The sequence below is a fragment of the Scylla paramamosain genome, chromosome 2, assembly GCF_035594125.1.
Source record: "Scylla paramamosain isolate STU-SP2022 chromosome 2, ASM3559412v1, whole genome shotgun sequence".
In the NCBI taxonomy this organism is placed as follows: domain Eukaryota; kingdom Metazoa; phylum Arthropoda; class Malacostraca; order Decapoda; family Portunidae; genus Scylla; species Scylla paramamosain.
In genome coordinates this window covers 16,807,549-16,830,418 of record NC_087152.1, presented here as the reverse complement: position 1 = coordinate 16,830,418, position 22,870 = coordinate 16,807,549, and the positions used below count along the sequence as shown (strand labels likewise).

General features: G+C 42.2%; 2 long non-coding RNA genes across 5 annotated transcripts in view; one reads left to right on the top strand and one right to left on the bottom strand.

The window, feature by feature from the left end:
• The window catches only part of LOC135106598 (uncharacterized), a 57,849-nt gene extending 52,620 nt beyond the window's left edge, over positions 1–5,229 (top strand). The window contains exon 4 of the long non-coding RNA XR_010271380.1: positions 4,958–5,229. This is a non-coding gene — a long non-coding RNA (uncharacterized LOC135106598). The remainder of the gene's footprint in view (positions 1–4,957) is intronic.
• A 358-nt stretch (positions 5,230–5,587) lies between these two features.
• On the bottom strand, positions 5,588–16,840 carry LOC135106591 (uncharacterized). 4 transcript variants are annotated; one of them, XR_010271377.1, is made up of 5 exons: positions 16,776–16,790; positions 16,365–16,425; positions 12,656–12,734; positions 5,951–6,065; positions 5,588–5,830 (listed from the first exon to the last, which is right to left on the bottom strand). It is a non-coding gene; the product is annotated as an uncharacterized LOC135106591 (long non-coding RNA). The 4 variants fall into 4 exon arrangements; XR_010271376.1 differs by lacking the exon at positions 12,656–12,734 and having other exon boundaries at positions 16,776–16,840; XR_010271378.1 differs by lacking the exons at positions 12,656–12,734; positions 16,365–16,425; positions 16,776–16,790 and adding an exon at positions 10,766–10,788.
• Positions 16,841–22,870: the final 6,030 nt, after the last annotated feature.

Genomic DNA, 22,870 nt, shown 5'->3' with positions numbered 1-22,870 from the left:
TGCTCGTCCGCTCCACTCTCCCTTCCTCCTCCGCTCTCCCTACTTCCTCCACTCTCCCTCCCTCCCTCCCTCCACTCTCCCTTCCTCCTCCGCTCTCTCTTCCCCTTCACTCTATCTCCCTCCATCACCCTCATCCACCCTCACCCCACTCCTCCATCCTGCGGTGCGTATCACTCTTCCTCTCCCTCTTCCCTCTCCCTCTTCCCTCTCCCACTTCCCCCGACTCTCCTTCCACCCTCTCCTGGCCTCTCCATCAGGCAGTGGACCACACACACACACACACACACACGCACACACGCACATACAATGGCTTAGAAGAATTAGTAGTAACACAGAAAACGCAAGCGGTAACTCTTCGAACTCTTTTCAACTTGCGTTTCGAGTTGAGTTTCATTACGTTTCGGTGTGGCTTTGCGTTCCGTTCGTCAGCCGTCCAGCCGGCCAGTCCAGCGGGAAGCGATGTGTTCTCCTGCCTCGGCCTTCGTAATGTCAGAAGGAAAAACAAAGTGGTGGTGAAAAAGGAGTATGGTAGAAAGAGAGAGAGAGAGAGAGAGAGAGAGAGAGAGAGAGAGAGAGAGAGAGAGAGAGAGAGAGAGAGAGAGAGAGAGAGAGAGAGAGAGAATCTTTTATTACATTTTTCTATCCGTCTTCTGAAACAAGATATTAAAAGAAAAGAAAGAAGAAAGAAAAGAAAAAAAAGTAGATATGCATAAACCTCGATCCAAGAGAGAGAGAGAGAGAGAGAGAGAGAGAGGTATGGTGAGGCATGCAAGGGGTACTACTAAAGACCCCATCTCTCGCAGCCATCTGTCCAAATTGACTCAGCATTCCGTATTCAGCTCAGCTTTTCCACCTCAGTCTTCTATAAGCGAATTCCAGAGTCTTGTTGAAAAGTTCTCCCGAGGGTGGTAGAGGGAGCTTGAGGCGATGAGGGAAGGGAGGAAGAAAGGGGAAAGAAAGGACGATGAATGGGAGGATGAGGAAGAGGAAGAAGCGGGAAGGAAGAAGTGAAGGACAGGTAGAGGTTTGTAGGAAAGCAGCGTGATGAGTAGGAGGAGAGAGACGAGAGAGAGGACAAGGGTATGAGCGGATGGGAGGAAAAGGAGATGAGGAAATGGGAGGGATGTTACAGAGGGAATTGGTTACAAGATTGGCCAGGGCTCGGGGTTCCACTAAGGCTGAGGTGATGCGAGGCCGGGATTTGGGGAGATGGATGAACACAAAGGGAACGTTAAGACTGTATGGTGGAAGGGAGGATGAAGGAATAGGAGCAGGAGGAGGAGCAGGAGGAGGAGGAGGAGGAGGAGGCTGGGGTGATGATGGAAGGTTACGAAGTGAGGAAGGAAGGAGGGATGGTACAATGGCTAGAGAGAGAGAGAGAGAGAGAGAGAGAGAGAGAGAGAGAGAGAGAGAGAGAGAGACGAGAGAGAGAGAGAGAGAGATTTAATTTGGTGTTTATCAGTCCATCAGTCCAGTTAGATCATGGTCCCTAGTGCTTCTCTCTCTCCTCGCTCTCTCTCGACTCTCTCTGCTCTACTCTCTCTCTCTCTCTCTTCTCTCTCTTCTCTCTCTCTCTCTCTCTCTCTCTCTCTCTCTCTCTCGCACAGAATCTCCTCAAATCCTACTAAGCCTTCCTCCATTCCCTTCCTCTTCCTCATCATCATCGCTTCCCTCCTCCTCCTCCTCCTCCTCCTCCTCCTCCTGCTGCTCCTCCTCTTTCCATTACCACCACCACCACCACCACACCACCACATTCTCTCCCCGCCGTGGTTGGCGTTTCCTCGCCGCTAACAAAACTATCCTATGTCATCTCTTTCCTCATCATCATCATCATCATCGGCATCACCTGTATTATCCTCCACCGTTTTATTATTCTCCTATGTCTATATTTTTGTATCTGAATGTTTTTCCTATCCCTTTCCCTTTCCTTTCTCCTCTCTGGCTCGTATTCAGAAACCACGACAGGTTTTCACAAGGCACAGAGATGCTTGACCAGATTCTCAAGACTGTTTATTCTGTTAATAATGTAATAATCTTTTTAATCTGTCACTAGGGTCATAGAAAATCTATAAAAAAAACAAAAAACCGTGTAACTTCAACTGGAGCCTTTGGAAATTAATGGAGGTGCTGTGTACAAGTGTTTCAGAATATGATATTCTCCTACTTCTCGTCCACACAAAGCGCTCTCTCTCTCTCTCTCTCTCTCTCTCTCTCTCTCCTCCTCTCACTCTCTCTCTCTCTCTCTCTCCCTCTCTCTCTCTCACTCCTCTCCTCAACGACCTGTGTTCCTCCTCCGTTTATTCGTCACCCCCTCCACCACCACTACCAACACCACCACCACCTTCTGCTGCCCCCGCGGGATCGATGGCTTCTGCCGTCCCCCGCTAGCATACATAATGTCCCCTTCCTGCCTCCCCGGCGATCAGATTACACCATTAGCCTGACAAATATTCTCTGACACCGCTCCGGCTGATGACTCATGGCTCCCCGCGCTGACACCCGACTCACTGAGCACCCCCAATTAATTTCAGCTGATTACGTCATTTTCCTCGCACTCCAAACAGGGTGGGAACAATTATGGCGAGGGAAGAGATTGGGAGCAAGCGTTGGGTGAAAAAGAGGAAGGAAAGGAGAGAGGAATAACCGAAGGGAGGAGATCGCGGTGAAGGAGGGAATAAGAGAGACGTGAAGACATGGATAGTGACAAGCAGAAGAGGTGATACTGGGAATTCGTACAGTTGAGTTGTGGCTGTGTGTGTATGGAAGGAAAGGAAAGAAAATGGATTGCTGCGTAGGTAAGGCGTTGACATTTAGGAGTGATGGAATGGCGTTATAAAAGAAGAAGAAATAGTACGTAACTCCGGAGCGGTAGAAGTACAGAAGGGGAGAGGGACAGGAGGGAAGGCAGGAGTAAGTAATGAGAGGAAGGGAAGATAGAAGCAACGAGTCATTGAGAGGAAATTCTGTTTTGTGAAAGAGGAGGAAATAAGGTAAGAAGGAGATGGAGGACGAGGAAGAGGAGAACGAGATACTTGGAAGAAACGAGAGAGAGAGAGAGAGAGAGAGAGAGAGAGAGAGAGAGAGAGAGAGAGAGAGAGAGAGAGAGAGAGAGAGAGAGAGAGAGAGAGAGGTATAAGTAACAGGATGGATTTAGAGTAAATAGGAAAACCAACGTTGTGTGTGTGTGTGTGTGTGTATGTGTGTGGTGTGTGTGTGTGTGTGCATGGCCAGAAGGGGATAAGGGATGGGGTGGTGTGTTGACAATTCTAATCACTTCCAGGAGCAGGTTAAATTGACTGATGATTGATGACGTCACGTGGTGATATAATGACCCACCTAACGACCCCTTGAGGCGCCGCCCTGCAAACCATGGGGCGTGAGGTGGGGATGGAGTGACGAGCCAGCGGGGATTGATGGTTGCGCGCTGCATCATTTGATTATAAATGAAGATGCTTGATTTGCTAGTTATGGGTTACATTAGAGAAGCAAATGTTTTGAAAGGTCCCTCGTGAAAGAGTTCAAGTTATAGTAGGGGGAAATACAGAATCAGGCAGGTTGTGTAAGGCATCAGTGCTTGAGTTAACCTGGAATGGTACTTACTCCAAACACTGACGAGGAAAAAAAAGGAAATAAAATGTAGCGAGCCTTATAAAAAGGACAAAGCCTTAACTTTGTTCCGTCGTCCCCTTGGGAACTGAGTTGTTTTGTGTCCCAAAATTTAATATTGCATACACTTAACTTCTTTCTTCTTCATTTGACGATTATATAGGAGAGAGAGAGAGAGAGAGAGAGAGAGAGAGAGAGAGAGAGAGAGAGAGAGAGAGAGAGAGAGAGAGAGAGAGAGAGAGAGAGAGAGAGAGAGAGAGAGAGAGAGAGAGAGAGAGAGAGAGAGAGAGAGAGAGAGAGAGAGAGAGAGAGAGAGAGAGAGAGAGAGAGAGAGAGAGAGAGAGAGAGAGAGAGAGAGAGAGAGAGAGAGAGAGAGAGAGAGAGAGAGAGAGAGAGAGAGAGAGAGAGAGAGAGAGAGAGAGAGAGAGAGAGAGAGAGAGAGAGAGAGAGAGAGAGAGAGAGAGAGAGAGAGAGAGAGAGAGAGAGAGAGAGAGAGAGAGAGAGAGAGAGAGAGAGAGAGAGAGAGAGAGAGAGAGAGAGAGAGAGAGAGAGAGAGAGAGAGAGAGAGAGAGAGAGAGAGAGAGAGAGAGAGAGAGAGAGAGAGAGAGAGAGAGAGAGAGAGAGAGAGAGAGAGAGAGAGAGAGAGAGAGAGAGAGAGAGAGAGAGAGAGAGAGAGAGAGAGAGAGAGAGAGAGAGAGAGAGAGAGAGAGAGAGAGAGAGAGAGAGAGAGAGAGAGAGAGAGAGAGAGAGAGAGAGAGAGAGAGAGAGAGAGAGAGAGGTGTGTGTTCTTGTTGTACTTTATCATATTCTGATATATTGCTGAAGCTTCGTTCGCTTAAATTATGGAAAGTTTTCCTTCAACGAGGCTGTGGTATTTCATATACATAAATGAAACTAACATTTTCTCCTCTTAGTATAACAGTTGCATTCAAGCGCAACGTAGAGGGCCGGCACGGGACTAAAGAAAGCTACGCTACGCGCAGAATATGCTTGGTATTTGTATATTTTTAGGATTTGTGTTTATTAGCTCTTAATGCTTGGTATTTGTATATTTTTAGGATTTGTGTTTATTACCTCTTAATATATTTTTAGGGTTTGTGTTTATTATTACCTTTTAATAATGTGTTTATTGAGAGGTACTAATTAATAACTTGTACTAAGAATATATTGACTACTAAGAATATGTACTAAGAATATATATTGTGTAGTACTAAGAATATATTTTAAGATTCTTACTGTCTAATTAGCTTTTCCAGTTTTGCTCTTTCATCCCTCAAGATCATTACACTACAAAATAACCCGGGAGACACAAGAGCCTGACTTTTTAATATTGTATTATTATTGTTCCCAGATTTATCGAGCCACCTAGGGACGAGCATATACTACTGCTGCTTCATCCTGCTGGCACCTGGACACCACGGAAGAAACCTTTCAAGTTATCCATCCCAAAGAACAGATGTGCGGAGAGCAGACGTTAAGGTTGATGCACCTTGGCTGTTTTGGTGTGAATCTTGAGGAACTGCCTCGACTATTTTTCAGTTCCGATCACCCCCGTGAGGCTGTAACGGTTTTTTTTTTCCGTTCGGGCATCAGTCGTTTTTTTTTTTTTTTTTTTGACTGGTGATAGTAAAGGGTCGTCATTTCGTTGGTAATAGATTGCGGTGCGCTGAGACTAACTAAACCAGATTACCCTCGTAAACTTTTTTTTTCATCTTGCACATTTAAAAAATCTTAAATACACGTGTTAATTCAATTTCTACAGTGTGATTGAGATACCTCGAAGAGTCTCCGGAGATTCAGCAAAATCTCGATTTAATGGGGGAAAGGGGGAAAGGTGGAAATACACTGTTTTTTTCAAAAAACCTTAAAAAAAAATTTTATTTAAACCTCAAATTTTATTTAAACCTCTAAGTGTTTACGGAGAAAACATGCAACAAATTCTCGTGTAAATTTTCATTAAAAAAAAAAATCAAGGAAGAGTAGGAAGAGTCTCTCGAACTCTTAAGAACAAACTGCTCCTTAATCAGCAACACTGCTAATCCACGAGTCTTACAATTTCCTGTTCGGAAAACAGCCCAGTCAGCCACGTGTGCACAGGAATAAAAGCGGCAGCCGCTGGTAGCTCCTTACACATTGTAGTGGTAGTAGTTTCACTGTAGATGTAGTTTCACTGTAGTAGTAGTTTCACGAGTGCATCATCTGTGTCAACGGCAACAGGACCAATCTGTAGTAAAATATGACGGATTAAAATTTAAGAGACTATGGCTATTTTTTTTCCTATATCCATTCATTACATTTAAGAGCACACACACAAAAACATCAAGAAAAGTTTAGGTAATAGGACCGTTCGTTTAGCGTACACTCGGTAAGAGTGACGGGACAGTTTCATGAAGCCAGTTTCTCCGTGCCTCCTCGACTCAGCCGAAGACGGGAGGCCACTCACTGTCTTCCCACGTGATCTGAAATATGTTGTATTACTAATATCAACACGGATCTGGCCCTGTATGTCCCTAATATTGTCCCCTTCTATATTTTTCTACATGTTGTATTTGATGAAAGTTTAAATTCACTAATAAAACCACCTTTTAAGTATCATCAAACTTCCAGTAAACTTCCAGTCGAAACCCTTCTAACATGCGACAACAGCCTCGTCTATATCAGTCTTGCTTAAAACTATATTGTAGGAAATTTACAGCTACGCTCAATCCCCAGCGCCACCGGCTCCACAGCTGCTACCATGGATACAAAACCTCAACTATATATATATATATATAACTATATATATATATATATATATATAACTATATATAACTATATATATATATATATATAACTATATATATATATATATATATATATATATATATATATATATATATATATATATATATATATATATATATAAACTATATATATATATATATAACTATATATATATATATATATATATATATATATATATATATATATATATATATATATATATATATATATAACCACTCGTGTCAATAATCTTTATATTAATGTATGTTTTAGTTATAAAACATGCATATTAATAATATGTTCAATGAAATCGGCATTTCATTGAACATCCGAGCAATGACGCTACCATCAGACCACCAAAGATACATACGGAAAAGTGGCCTCAATCAAGGTTTAAACGATAACCTGCCAAGTGGTTCCGAGTCCAAGAACGCCACACTGTATAAACCCACACCCTCTAACGCCCACGTGACGTTTCATAATTTCATACTACTGTCACAAGGTAAACAGGACTCGCACGCACCTAATGCCGAATAAACTATTTTGTTAACCAGCTCTAGCATTTATAGAGCGCGCAACACTGCCAACACATGAAAGTACATACAACAACGCCACCACGATCATCCGCACATCCAACCATATAAGATAACCCCACTGCCACTCATTACCGCTATCCGCACGTATATCCACGCCACCAACCTCCATACAGAACAACCCGTTAGCACACACTACCGCTATCCACACGCGTAACCAAGTGACACACACACCACCACCACCATCGATCCACGTAACCAACAGGTACACAAAGCTAATTTCATAACATTAACAGACTGCACTTAACCCGTGAACACAACGTTTGAATACGCAATAGTGTTTACAGCAACACCTCCCAACCTGACCAGTAACACGATAACACCTCAACACCATACCAGGGCGGCGGTTACACGCGAACTGAGACACCCCACACACAGGAAGCTCAAGCTGACATCGTCTGATACATGATTCGAAGTTTCGGAACAACCCATGAATTGCTTTAAGCACTCCTTCCACCAAACTATCACGCCTTAACGACCACACATAACTCTGCACGACCCTTACCAACAACATCACCAGTTCACAGCAATATAAACTACAGTAAACAATTAGAATAGGTTACTACTAGTACTGGTTAAAACTACTACTAGGTATACGATTCCGGTGGTTGTATGGCTGTGTTGCTGCTGTTCACATGAGGTAGCTTAAATCTTGGCTATGGTTGCTGCTGATTCTGATGAACAGCTGTATAAGTGAAGGTAAGTTAATTATGACTGTTGTGTTCTGCTGATTAGAACACAGGAGCACAAGAAAAAGGAAAGCTACAAAAAGCTACCAGGCCTACACGTGGCAGTCCCTGCATGAAACATACCTACCTATTTCCACCTATTTTCCTCATCAATAAAGCTGCCTAGTCTGATTGTGATGAACAGCTGTAAGGAAAGCAGAGGTACAGCTACGTCACGAATGTAATATGCTCTTAATAATACAACACTTCACCAATTGTCACATCATGCAGTTTAAAGACAAGCTGCTTCATACAGGTCTCAATACAAGTCGTGCGTACCTTCATTTACTTGTCAACTTGCATCATTATAATTTTTCAGATAAATCACAATCAGTAATTGCTTCGGCTTCACGTAGGACGTAAGGAAGTTTGCCGTATCACGATCACTACAGTCGAAATGCATGCTTGGTGAATTTTCATATTTTATATCATGTAATTATATGTAGAGTGGTGATTATGTGTTATGTTTCACTGATATGTTATATCTAATAAGATTTATATTTTCCACTTAATCCTATTTCGCCTATTTGTTTTGTGGTTTAACAATGACAATAATCAATCAATCAATAAATGCAGATTATGAAGTACTCGATAGATGCGGTTTGTATAAAGGAAACACCATTGATTTCTTGTTTATTTGGAGGAAATTGTTTACTTACTAAAAATATTGAGAAAAGAACGGGTACCTTGCCTTGAAATGATGATAAATAGTGGTCAGCACGACTCATTGAAATAAAAAGTGAATCGTATAATCTCACTATTCATCAAAGTATCACAAAGCAAATTCTACTCTACAAAACAGAAAGAATCGCATGCATACATTATCCTCACACAGCAGTCAAACATTCACTGGCGGCTTTGGCATATGCATAATTGCTCGAATTGGGCTTTTGATTATACCTAAACACACACACACACACACACACACACACACACAGAGGAAGAGAACCATACTGCCAGGCACGCGAACTCGCGTACGAAATCCTGCCTCTCAATCTTTCCGGAAGAAATATAACTTCATTTCTACTGCCAAGGGAACATTTCCGTCGCCTTTACAACACAAACGTGCCCAACACACTTAGCCAGGTAATGACTTAAGGCTGCCGGGCGCTGTTCCATCGTGTGGACGCAGCTAAATAACAGCGGCCTGTAACACTCTCGGTTTACAATCGAAACCCAACAAATTACGAAATTCCTGCAATCTGCATTCTTGCGAAACTTTGCCACAACTTTTGACAGCGACAACTTGCAACAAATTCCAAATATTCTGGATTTTGCCTGGCAGTGCATGATTACCCAACCAGAGTTTGTGAGTCTTTCCTGGCAGGCACAAGGGGATACAATGAATTATATTATTATTATTATTATTATTATTATTATTATTATTATTATTATTATTATTATTACTATTATCTACGTAAATCAGATCCAGTATTTTGCTTCCTTACATACCAGCATCATTACCGCCATTACTCTGAACATCAATAACTGCATGACGGTAGAAAAGATGAAAGATGTCTCGAAGCCTTAACTCCACTACTTTACCAGGCTCTAGTACAGGTTATTATGGTTTTTCGGTGGTGGTTGTATAATGCTGGTGATAATTTACCAAGGATTCTGCATCATCAATAGAATGAAACAGCTACGAGAACTGAAACAATAATATAAGAACATAAGAACATAAGAAATAAGAGAAGCTGCAAGAAGCGACCAGGCTTGCACGTGGCAGTCCCTGTATGAAACACTCCTACCTATTTCCATCTGTTATCCCCATCCATAAACTTGTCTAATCTTCTCTTAAAGCTCTCTAGTGTCCTATCACTAACTACATGATTACTGAGTCCGTTCCACTCATCTACCACTCTATATATATATATGTACGATATCTGGAAATATTTACGTACTGTGACAGTCCAAGCGGTAAAATAATGATATAGTAACAAACTGTCAGTGAAAATTAGAGGAAACTTTAAAAAGTGTTTCCTTCTATTAGCTGCTAGGATTCTCTCTCTCTCTCTCTCTCTCTCTCTCTCTCTCTCTCTCTCTCTCTCTCTCTCTCTCTCTCTCTCTCTCTCTCTCTCCCGTCCCCCCCCCCCACCGCGACCTTCCCGCCGCACCCTTAACTGGGTAGACTAGCACTGCTACATTGAGTTCCCAGCAAAGAGGGATATTACAGTCTCAACGTGTTATTGAGTTGCCGGCTTTTACAGAGAGGGCGAGGGTAAGGCGAGTGGCCTGATTACGACCTGGAGAAGGGAAGCGAGGAAGGTGTAGGAAGTTTTGCTAACACTGGTGAAAGGGATAGAATTCGTGGAAAGCCTGAGAGAGAGAAGTTGAAGTGGCGAAGAGGTGCTAGTGGTAGAAGGAGGAGGTTAAGCAGAGTGGAGAGAGAAAGTTAAGAATCGTGTGGAGAAGACTTAAGGAAGATTTAAGGGGCGTTAAGGTTTTAAGGGGAAGAGAGGAGAGGGAGGGGAGGAGTGAATGAGGACGCATTATGGGGAGAGAACAAGCGGCCAAAGAATGCGAATGGGAATTAGGGACAATGGGTCGTTGGCGAGCGTGACAAGAGGGCTGAACAGGGATGACAGGGCGGACCAACAGCGCATGGAGTGCAGGAACTAATACTGGCTACATGACACTAGACCGCTCCTGTGTGAACATTGTATGGACTGTCTCGATTATAAAGGATACAGACACATGATATCTGAACACAAGAAAATTACAAACACAATTATTTCTTTCCCACTAGCGAAGGATCCCTCAAAGTAATTAGCTTTCACGGGCGAGGCAGCGGCCAGCAGAATGGTGCTTACCTTAGCTGACTTCTTTTCATTAGTCAAAGCAAGCCTGCACCTTGTGATAGTGTGGAACGAATGGTAGGGTATGAAAGTATTTGTTTCACTTCAGTCAAAGCTAGTCAGTGTGCATGAAACCAATGATAACCAAGATTTCCATTCGTATAAGCATGAATACCACGACTCTCACAGTTACATCACCATCACGCTGTTGCATTGTCACATGGAAGACAATGAGAGTTACAAAAAAACCGAACTACTTTAGAAATATATAAAATACCTTCCATATACTAAAGACTTCACTTCCATCCAGTTCAACGCCTAGATTTCCAAGACGCTACGCTGCTGCTGCTCCCTGGGATGCCAACGGGCCATCATGTGCTGCTTAGCCCGCACTGCACCACTCCACATGATCGCAGCCAGGCAAACATTGTTTGCCTAAGGAGCGCCACCGTTGCCCTCAGCTGTACGGTCACCGGTATGAGCGCATGTTCAGCAAATGTTACTCTTGATTGTTAACTGTAGAAAGTTACGGTAACTTGTTCCACTCGACGAGAGGAAATTTGATCGCAAGTCACCACAATCCCCAAACCAATTCTAAAAGTGACCTCCATTGCAAGCCGAGTTATTTTCTGATATATATATATATATATATATATATATATATATATATATATATATATATATATATATATATATATATATATATATATATATATATATATATATATATATGAAGGACTTACATAAAAGCGTTATCATAATTCTTTAAGGTAAGCGAGATGGTAGTGTGCCAGCACTCAGCCGTGGCTTTTACCAGTCACTGAACCCGCCCCCCCCCCCACACCCCCTAACCCCATATACACACACACACCACACACACACACACACACACCAGGAGCCAAGTGAGGCCACCACCGCTCCAATTCAGCAAGCCGTCCTGCCCACCAGCAACTCCGCCACCTCGCCTTCCGGGCCTGGCCAGACAGAGTCCACATTTCACGTTTATTTCACCCTTGAGTGACATGGCTAAAGTTTCCATGGTGTAGTTAAAAAGTATTTAATCTATTCATCGTAGTTTTGTTCATTCTCTCTCTCTCTCTCTCTCTCTCTCTCTCTCTCTCTCTCTCTCTCTCTCTCTCTCTCTCTCTCTCTCTCTCTCTCTCTCTCTCTCTCTCTCTCTCTCTCTCTCTCTCCGTCCTAGAATACAAAACACTAGTGTGATCAGATGCTTAGAACCAAAGGACGGCAATGAACGTCGAAAAAATTATAAATCAAAAGCTTCAAGGTGCAAGAGATAAGGAGGGAACAGGGAAGGGACTCTGTACGACCACTTACATGTGTAGCAAACTGTGCGGTCAAGGAGAGGAAGGGAGGGAGGGAGGGAGGGAAAGTGAAGGCAGGAAGGGAGGGAGGAAGGAAGGAGATATCAGCTAACACTCTCTCTCTCTCTCTCTCTCTCTCTCTCTCTCTCTCTCTCTCTCTCTCTCTCTCTCTCTCCACAAATTGGGCATTTCGGATGAGGGCCGAGCTATTGCGTCCAGGGAAACAGAGACTTCGATTTGGACCAGCGTTCATGCGTGCTTCCATCCACGGACTCCTGACTGGCACACCTCTTAATACTACTGACGGGGAATTACTCCAGCTAGCCAGTCTCGCCTGCTGCCCACCTCGCCCACCTCCAGCTCCTCGGCGGACGTGAGCTGCCTCTTGGGATTTTTTTTTTTTTTTTCTCTCGAAACCTCAGAAAGAATGGCAAGTCTGAGGGGATTTTAAGTCATATCCCTCACACGAGAGGGGGTAAAAAATTGCTTGGAAAGATGAGATCAGACGAATAGCAAGGAGATGGGTTCAGCGAGGACAAGGCATAGGAAGGTGAATAGGAAAAGAAGAAAACGAAAGTACAATGAAAAGAGCAAAAAGAGGAGGAGAACGAGAAGACTGAACGAATAAAGAAGAAACAAATCCAATTTAACTTAACCGCAGTCAAGATTGATACTAACTACCCCAAAGATCTATAGAATCCAACTAAGTAACACTGTATCAAGACCATTGGTGACTGCATTTTAAACAAGTTATAGAAAACGGACAAAGGAGCAGAGAAGAAAGAAAACGGAGGTGAGACGGGGATTTGGAGAGAGGAAGGAGTGTGAGGTGTGAGTGCACTGACCAGACGCCCCAGTTTTTGCTTCAAGGAAAAAGAATTGCTTCTCCTTGAGGGTTACTGACTCGTTGATTCACTGGGGGATCTGGTGAAAAAAAAAGTAAATAAATAAATAAAAAATAGAAGAAGAAATGGAACCTAAAGTGACTTAAATTTGACGGATTTTAAGGTAACAGAAGGAAACTCATTCATAATAAAGGTATATCCGACCACAAAAAACGACTTCTACTACAAATACTAATACTACTACTACCGACGATAACAAAATAGCAATAGCAACACACAATTTGCATGATCTCAGTACCGTGCTAAAAACTATCTTCCTTTACTTCAATATGAATGAAAGAAAGAAAGAAAGAAGCACGATAACAAAGATTAGAGGAAGATAATTGGCGTTCCTTCCCTCGAACACTAAAATCACGGTAAGAACTAATCATAATCCCCGTCTTAAGTAGATCCACCATTAAAACCAGACCGGATAAGCAGCGAGAGTGGCGGAGCTTTACCCAGGAATGACTGGATAATAACTTAAGAATGACTCGTGGAAGGAGGCAGGCGTCTGTGTTACGTGTTTCTGAAGGACTTGGATGGCAAATATAATGAGGACAAAAGTTATGGTGCGAGGAAGAATGGAGGAATCAGCATCTAGAATGAGACTGAGGGTCCAGGGGATCGAAGTCATTAAGAAGTTTAAATATCTCGTTAGTATCGGGGAGACGGATGGTGAGGTATATGCAAAAGCTGCTTCCAGGTTACAATGAGGTGGACTGAGATAAGGAATGAATATACGTGAGCCTTAATCACATAAAACTACACAACTACATGGAATAACAGCAGTGATTGAGTGATTTAAAAAGGGAAGGCGATGGAGTAACAGTAGAGGTGATGCAATATATATGCAAAATCCGCCTCCAGATTACAATGACGAACTGAGAAAAGAATGGATATGGTACGTAACCCGCCTTGATCATACACAAAATTACTACATGGAATAACAGCACAGGTAGTGAAGTATATGCAAAAGCCTCCTTCAGGTTACAATGAGATGGAGTAAGATAAAGAATGAATATATTATGTTTCATATGAAGCCTTAATCACACACAAAACTAGACAAACTAACAGCAGGGATAGTAATGTATAAGTAAAAAAAGTTTCCTTCAGGTGAACTGCGATAAGGAATGAATATACACCGTCTTGATCACACGCAAAACTACACGTACCAACAGTAGAGGTTTAGACACGCCTGGAAATCATACACTGATAGCGCCAGAAATATCAGGAGAATTCTTAATATGTAGATTTTTTCCTCTTTTCCCCAGACTCTCCGACATACTTATAAACGAGAGTTTGACGCGAGTTTGACAGTTCCTCAAGACTTCTACGGAAAACATGACAGGGAAGAGGGAGGGAGATCTTTTTAATATTTTCCTCACTCAGCTGCGCCTTGGACCCGCGGCATGTGCTGGGCGAAGAGTAAACACGGTAGGAAGACACACCAGGCGACCTATGAACATAACACAGGTACACATTGCCACTTATATCAATTAGGGGATGTGCTGAGCGATACTATCATTCATTACTCACCTCCACGTATCATTACTGTGTTGCTGGTCACCGTTTATAATCAAACTCGAGAAACCACAAAAACAAACACTCGACACTAATTGGCAGTGATACAAACAACTCGTTAAGCAATTTTAGGCTCATTTATAGAAATTACAGGAATGGCAACGATCATACATTCTCTCTCTCTCTCTCTCTCTCTCTCTCTCTCTCTCTCTCTCTCTCTCTCTCTCTCTCTCTCTCTCTCCGTAACGGCTTGAAGCAAAAATAAACATTACCAATAACAGCAGCTCAAGTAAAAAAAAAAATGCAGTTAATTACATATTTTACGAGAGTGGCCTTGGCCTACATGTATGAGGAAATATATCGCCATGTACATACGTAATTAATTGCTGCAACGTTTAACTATAGTAATATTTGTTTCCGCTGAACACTAACTTTCCTTTAATCGGAAAAGGCTGCCATTCGCACACCTACAGATTCCTGGGTGATTTCCATATTCACCTCTGCCGCTGTTCCTGCCCAGCCCAGCAAACGAGAAATTAAGACTGCATTTAGTATTCTAAGTGCTTATTGAAATTACGCTACGCAGAGTTTTAATGACGACATCAAAGGGAAATAGGGAAACAACACCTTAAAAGTTTGCGAGCTACCGGGCTAAGGAAAAAAGTTCTGAAAATTCAAAATGGAAAAACTTGATAATTAAAACGCAGAGCGGGCGTGCACCTTGGCGCCTCTGATTACGGCAGGACACGATCTTGGCTGCAGCGATGCGGCCATTATGATGCAGCAAGTGGAGACGAGGCACGGGGTGACGAAGGGAGGTACCGGGCGATCTGATTTTACTTCATTATAGAATTTGTGGTAATGACAGCAGACTATGGCAAGATAATACATTAAAAGTTTGCATGGTAATTTATAAAATGAAACTTAGAATAAAGCAAAGTTAAAGAAACTACAACTGCAACACTAGGCTACAGTGCTAAAATCAGTATTTCTTCATTTCTTCATTCTTCATACTTAATATTTCAGCTCTTCTATTACTTTTTTTTTTTTATCGCATGAACATCTATAGTCAAAGTATTTTCCTTTCCTTAACTATCGAATCATTTTTTTTGTTGAACAAATTAAAGCGAGAGTAATAATTACGTAACACACAGCATCCTCTCTCTCTCTCTCTCTCTCTCTCTCTCTCTCTCTCTCTCTCTCTCTCTCTCTGCAAAGGACCATTAACCAATCCCTAAGTTATCCTCCACCGACCCTCAAGCCTACCAACCGTTTCCCCAGAATTACCTAAACACTGTTCACACTATTCCATCTCTCTCTCTCTCCGCAAAGGTTCATCAACTAAACCACATAGTAAACCTTACCAACCTTTCACCTACAAGGGACACTCACCTTATCTAATACTCCAACGGTTTTATTGCTGTTTCAACCAATACACCGTATGTAACTATAGCCCTTCGCAGGGTACATCTCACTGTTTGGAGCACTTCTAGCCCCATTTTACCCTGTCGGAAATTAATAATAAGTTTACCTTATGGGAGGGTCCAGGGGGTACGAAGACCTCCCCCCGGGTTACAGGGTTACAAAATGTTAGGTTAGTTCACCTTATGGAGGGTCCATTAGGTTGGTTGGAGGGGGTCGAGGGGGGAATAATTTACCACTTCAACTAGTACTACCACTATTACTAACTAAGTTTAACCCTTTACTGTCTGAAATAGCCAAGGCAGACTCGAGGTAAATAAATGCTGGCTACTCTTGTGCACTAAACTATGTAGCCTTAGTAACCGAATCACATGTCTACAGAAATAATAACAGGGGCTTGACAAAGGCTACCGAGGCGCTGATGGAATGAGGAGACTATAATCTTGCTGAGCATGCGACTAAAAGCAACATTAAAGAGAAACAAGATAGTCCCTTAAACACAAGAACAGGAGGCAGAACATGCCATTCCCTTCATATGCCACATGGGAGTAAGGCTTCATGTTCGTGTGCAGGTTAAGGAGAAAATTGCGCAGCATATTAAAAGATTAGTGCGTTTACTCATATATTAATAATCATGGTAGTAAAACCTGCACACATACAGCCTTACTCTTCTTTTAAGAGAACCTCAGTATCACAGAAATGAACCGAATCGAGGGATATTTACCTTATGCCATGCAATAAGAGAAGCAGGTCCTCCTCTCCGTCCTCACGCACCTGCCACACATCTGTTTTAAACAAGACTAGAACAGTTGCAAGATAACGCTATACAAAATAAAGACACAAGACGCGTTGAGCAATGATTCTAGAGACTAAACCACAACAGGAAACACGTCAATAATCCACTTACTTTGTAATTAACTGGAAACATATGATGTGAAGACGTTTTGATTATGTACATGATAGAAATACGAGTATATCGGCTGGTTCTTTGGACGTGTTGAAGAATGAAAGAAAATGGGATGAGGGGAGTGACTATGAGAGAGAGAGAGAGAGAGAGAGAGAGAGAGAGAGAGAGAGCAATCGGCTCATAACCTGTTAGGTTATCGACCCTAGCCAGAGTCACGGCCCCCCTCACCTCGAGCCATCACACCTCACCGCTGCTGAAGTTGAATATCCCTCAGAAACAACTGCAGCCTTGACAGAGTAATGGGAAACAACTCTTTTTCTGAATGCATCAAAGACTGACTGATAGTTTACGAAGCAGGAATCCCAATGACACACGCCGGAAATTGACGCGGGTGATTGAAGTAACTTTGCTTTGATGGCATTTCTCACTCCACCTGAAGCAGGCCTCGTCCCACTGCAACCCAGGGACACCAGGAAGGGAGGTGGCTGGGAAATAATCAGGTAATCTCTCACATGACAGCTGTCCAGGGATTGCATTTTTCGAGCATTCCGCTGTATCTATTCTTAACAAGGTGTAGTACGATGTATTGGAGGTTTGGGGTGTTGTTATATGATTCTTTTGATAGTGAAAAAAAAAATCCATGCAAACTTGACAAGCGTGAACCTTAGAGGCAGTTTCGATGAGGGCTCAGAGCGTTTCACAATACGGACCCAGGAAGTCGTGCAGAGTATGCATACGTGAAACATACTAAAATCGTACCAACACTAAACCTGGAGGTACTGAAGGGAACGAAGAGACAGAATTATGTAAGGTATATATTTTATAATTGTATATTTCCATTTTTTTTTTTTTTTCATAGAGCAGCTTTTCGACGAATTCTGCAGTGTTTGGATTATTAAAAAGTTGAAAGGCTTCATCAGAATTGCCTGCGTTGATGAAATCATTTAGGTACAAGCAATTAATGACAAAGTAAACGAAGGTTAGTCCATGGGATGCGGCTTAGTAGAATGACATGTGCAGCAGGTGGAAGTAATGAGTCCAGTTACCCTTAGCGTGAGTTCCTGTCATCTACACACTACATGTACGGCTCATTGCCCCTTATTAACACAGCCCTCTCAATAAGGCACCTCGAGTCTTGAAATAGCTCTTCCTTACTTCTCGTTTTTCTTTCTTTTTTTTTTTTTTATGGGAGAGAATTTTTGGCCTTTCCCTGACTTTTTTTTTCCTTGAGTCTCCCTTCCTTATGCATAAAATAATTAAAAAAATAAATTTACTCTTCACTATGGATAAAGCACATAATAAGAGATCTTTAAACTGAAGCATTAAGCGGAACACTATACTGATCATTACCATCATCACCCGCAACTCACGCGCTCCATACAAGAGACAACATGTACACAGGCACAATGCACCTGTGATAAATCAGTCCCTTGACTACCACCAAACTTTTGGACTTAATTTCAGATCGTTTTCATAAAGAAATGGCACCTTCACTGTTTTTTTTTTCTCTCTCTCTTTTAATTTTTCTCTTGTCCAGAATCTTCATGCTTACCTAGATGCTTAAATGAAAAGTAAATTATTTCAAAAATCTTATCTCAAGTTTTCGATAACACATCTGATTACACTCTTAGGGAACTGGCATCTCCACTAGGCCTTTAACTATATATATATATATATATATATATATATATATATATATATATATATATATATATATATATATATATATATATATATATATATATATATATATATATATATATATATATATATATTTTTTTTTTTTTTTTTTTTTATGCTATAGGCTAGAGTCTCCTTACATAAAACAAACAAAAATAAAGGAGTCCAACTTCATAATGCCCACAGAGTACACACGCACATAATAGCCATACAGTGAGTGAAACAAGCAGTCCACTTTTGATGAATATGACATGGATCAGCGATGCATTTCACTGCTTTTAACTCATCAGCAAACGGTAAAGTTAATTTCTTCTCTGACTCTACCCAACGTAACACACACACACACACACACACACACACACAAATGCCTGTGAGCCGCTGGACGTGGAGGGAAACCGTGTACATGTTTCGTCTTGTTTGTGGTGGTAGTGATGATGGTGGTGGTGGTGGTGGTGGTGGTGGCGTGACGATCATGCAGAAAAAAATAAATTAATAAAGAGAGAACGCGAAAATTGTTTTGAGTTACGACGGAACAATGCCATATAAAAAGAAAAAGTGGCAAAAAAGCCGCTGCAGAAAAATATTAGCACGGCGGCAAGGCGTGAGGCGAGCAGCAGCAGCAACAACAACAGTGGAAACACTTCGCCGCTCGCCAAAACATCGCCAAGAAGGAAGGAAAAGTTGATTCCAAACTTTCATATAAATATTTTTCTTCGCGGCGGTGAATAGAAGTCGTCAGGGGAGGTGTCGCTTTGTCGTCATCGCTTTGACGACAATTTCTTTCCCTCACAATTGTCTGCATTTTCAAAGAATTATAAATTACCAAGTTTTAAAGCTTTACTCTGTCATTCCCTTGCTTCATGTTATACATATTATGAAATAAAGGAGAAAATGCTTTATCAAAATATACTACTACTACTACTACTACTACTATTACGACTACTACTACTTCTACTACTCTCTCTCTCTCTCTCTCTCTCTCTCTCTCTCTCTCTCTCTCTCTCTCTCTCTCTCTCTCTCTCTCTCTCTCTCTCTCTCTCTCTCTCAGCTCTTACCCATTGTATTGTGATTACTATTCTTAAGTCCATAACAATACAAAACGTTTCTCCACTCCCATGAACCATTCCTGCTCCGCGCCAGACGTGCCCTGTCTGGTGTTCCCTGTTCACAAAACTGAGGACATGGAAAGATAAAGCCGGCGAAATCTTGCGGAAGTTTTCCACTAGGGAGCATGAAAGGAAATTGATTTCTGGACGTCTGTTACATGCTCCATTCACTCGCGAAGAATACAAGGGAAAAATCCAGGTCCTTTCAGAGCGTGTCCGGAAGGTGTATACGGGCAGCAAGGCACGGGAGTCTCCACGGGTTAGCTCGGGTCTCTGTGGCGTAGCGCTGAACCTTCTGATATACACGTATTTACACTATTGGCCTCCAGAATGTTTAAATAACCACGGCATATGCAATTCGAGTCTGACCCAGAATGAGTGTAACTAACTTACCCTAATCAAACCTAATTGTTGTTCTGATACATTCCACCTATTAATAGATTATTTATAATTTCTGAGACCGTCCAGCGATCCTCAGAAACATCTTCGCTATCCTCATTTAGAACCAGTGATCTTTATGGTGACTGACTACACACACATATGCCAGACAGTAAAGGATTTCTATCGCTTCATAAACCGTCTACGTAAGAATTAGTTCCTTACATTATCAGGAGTAGTCTGTAGTCCCTGATTTTTTTTTTTTTTTTGTACTTCATACCTGAGACTTGAACTAAACGCTGTCTTCTCTCTCGTTCTTTGTCTCTCTGGTCACAAGTGCGTTTAGATGGGGAAATAAGAAGAAAAAAGAAAGCGACACTGAAATCTTTCCCACAAATATTCTCTGCATGTGTGTTGTTGTTGTTGTGTTTGGTAATGAATAAAAACAATCTACGAGGTAATAGTCCGGGCAGGTTTAGGGCGTGAGTGTTGTAAAGCAGAGGCAGGAGAGTGTTCAGGGATGCAGATGTGAGTGTTTGGTCCACGCGTTATGCCTGGAAGGTGTTCGGGTTTGTGATATTAAGGTAGAAAGCTCTCTCTCTCTCTCTCTCTCTCTCTCTCTCTCTCTCTCTCTCTCTCTCTCTCTCTCTCTCTCTCTCTCTCTCTCTCTCTCTCTCTCTCTCTCTCCATTATGTACCCTTGCACCTATAGTCTCAGGTTTCAAGACACTTTTCGTAATTCTGGACATTTCATTTGATCATTCTCCTTCAGGACTGGCATCTTGAGTGAGCCTTTTTTGCCGTCTTTGTGTCGCCCTTAACCAGAACCACTTTTACATGGTACTCTAATGAGCTAAAACATTCACCTGGGACCTGGCAGAGTAAAGCAGCCAGTGATAAGCGAGTATGTATGTCTTCTAACCTACTGTCTCCATTACTTACACCATCTTTGCTTTTATTGCCAATGACTTCTTCTGATTAATACCAATATTTAATCGTATCTTGTACCGTTACAGGTGCGCAATGTCTACAACCGTCAGACGAAAACATAAAAGTCACGCTCCTCATTAGCAGTCGGAGAATTAATGAACACCAGTCCATCAAAGGTGAAGAACGTGGCACACACAATACGTCTCACCTGAAGGCACTAATTAAAGGAAAGGTGAGACGGTGAGATTATACTCGACAAACACCTTTTTAAAAATCAATCTAAGAACTTCCTTTGCTCGTTCTTGGCGTCTTCATAATATTAACCACAAACTTTTCCGGTTTTCCCTTTCTTACTCTTAAAATCTATTGCATATAAATACAGAGCATAAAGTGCTTTTATATAACTGAATAAAGGGCGGACAGCAGGAGGAGGAGGATAGCGATGGAAAGCGAGCAACATGAGAGAGAGGAAGAGTGGATATACTTGGTCTGATTGAAATGCATTTGTTTTGTCGAGAGCAGTTGAGGGAAGAACTGGAAATGCAGGCAGTGTGTGTGGAGCGACGTGAAAGGTGTGGCGCTGTGAAAAGGATTGGATGAAGGTAAGGTGAGAGTGGAAGAGGTAAGGAAAGCTGTGCAATTCAGCTGTTGAGAGGAGAGTGACTAAATATGGATGGGAGGGGGAGAGCAAGGACAGTACAAGTGAAGTGTGATATTGGATTGATGAAGTGTCCTTTCCTTCCCGTGTGTGTCCCTGCAAACCAAACATAGGGACAGCCAAGGGGAAAATTCAGACGGAAGTTCTAAGAGCTCACTAATATGCATGGAATAATTCTAGAAAAATCGTGAGTGTGTATGAATAATTTAGTACGTGACACAAGCTCAAAGGAAGGTCCAGGGCTGGCGGATCGGAAAAGGGTGAAATGGGTGATTGGAACAGGTACAGTACAATGAAGGCTTTGGGATGCATCGCTGCGCTGAACGGAAATTGGGCAAAAGATGATCCACTAGACAAACCACACAAAGATTAATACGTGTTTAGCTAAGGACATATTAAAGATAATAAGTTCCTAGTGTCGCGTTTGAGGACTCGGGGAGTTACTGTGTGAACTGAAGTAAAGGACTGAAAGAGAATGTTCGAATAGCAATGAAGCGAGGAGATCCTTTAAGAGAACACGAATCAAATACCAAGTGTCACAGAAGATATGCACGTAACTGAACAAAGACGAGGTGAAATGACCACTGGTGATCCTGCTTGTCGAGACACGCCAGCATCACTGTCACGCTTGCGTTGCATGACCACAGCCACTAAATGGGATGTTTGCGTAGAAAAATACCTTTAAAACACAACATTATATTACACTGGTTTTGGTTATCACATTGTTAGTCACTGCCTGCTAACCGGTGCCATGTCTGCTGAAGCTATTGTCATGTTATTGGCCGAGTTTACCTTGAATGGGATCACGTTTTCTTAGTGTCCCCGTGTTCCGGTTACCTGCCATTCAGACATTATCCTTATTATTGTTATAAGTAGTGTAAGGCTTATTTACCCATTTTATATCATGTAGTATTACTCTCTTCATAATTTAAGTTCTCTATATCTTTATATGTATAAGGAAGGGAGTATAATTGAGGTGAAATATGTTGAAAACGAGGGGAGCTTGAGTGGGCAACAACACATTCCAAGGAGGGGAAAAATCAGAGCGCCTTAGGTCGTGAGGAAAGGTGGAGGGAAGGCGTCTCTCAGGGAAGGATTTTGGTGTGGATTGGTGATGGAGTGAGCTTGTGGAGGTATTGGTGGTGTAGCGGTATAACCTTGATATCCAGGATCAGGTTAGTGAGTCTTTTGTGGTACCAAGAGCTCTTGTCCGCTGAAATTCGGTTGTTGAGTTGTGCCGGTGACGCTGTTGGGAGGGGTCATAGGTCAAACTGGCAGCCATTTTGTGAGTGGAGGTTGTGGTGTTAACCTTGGAAGTTGGTGTTGTGGTGTACTGGTGATTTTGGGGACGATGTTATGGTGTTATGGGTAATCTTTGGTGATAATGGTAATATTTTGTGAGGTTTGAGGAGGTAAATCTCTTGTGAGGTTTGAGGAGGTGAAATTCGGGAATTATTGTCTGGGGACGCGGAAATGGCGTCCGGGTAAATTCCTGCGGTTGAGGGGAAACATTTTGTGACTGGTGGAGGTGTAAACGGGTTCTGGTGACGTGGGAAGTGACGAGAACGTCAT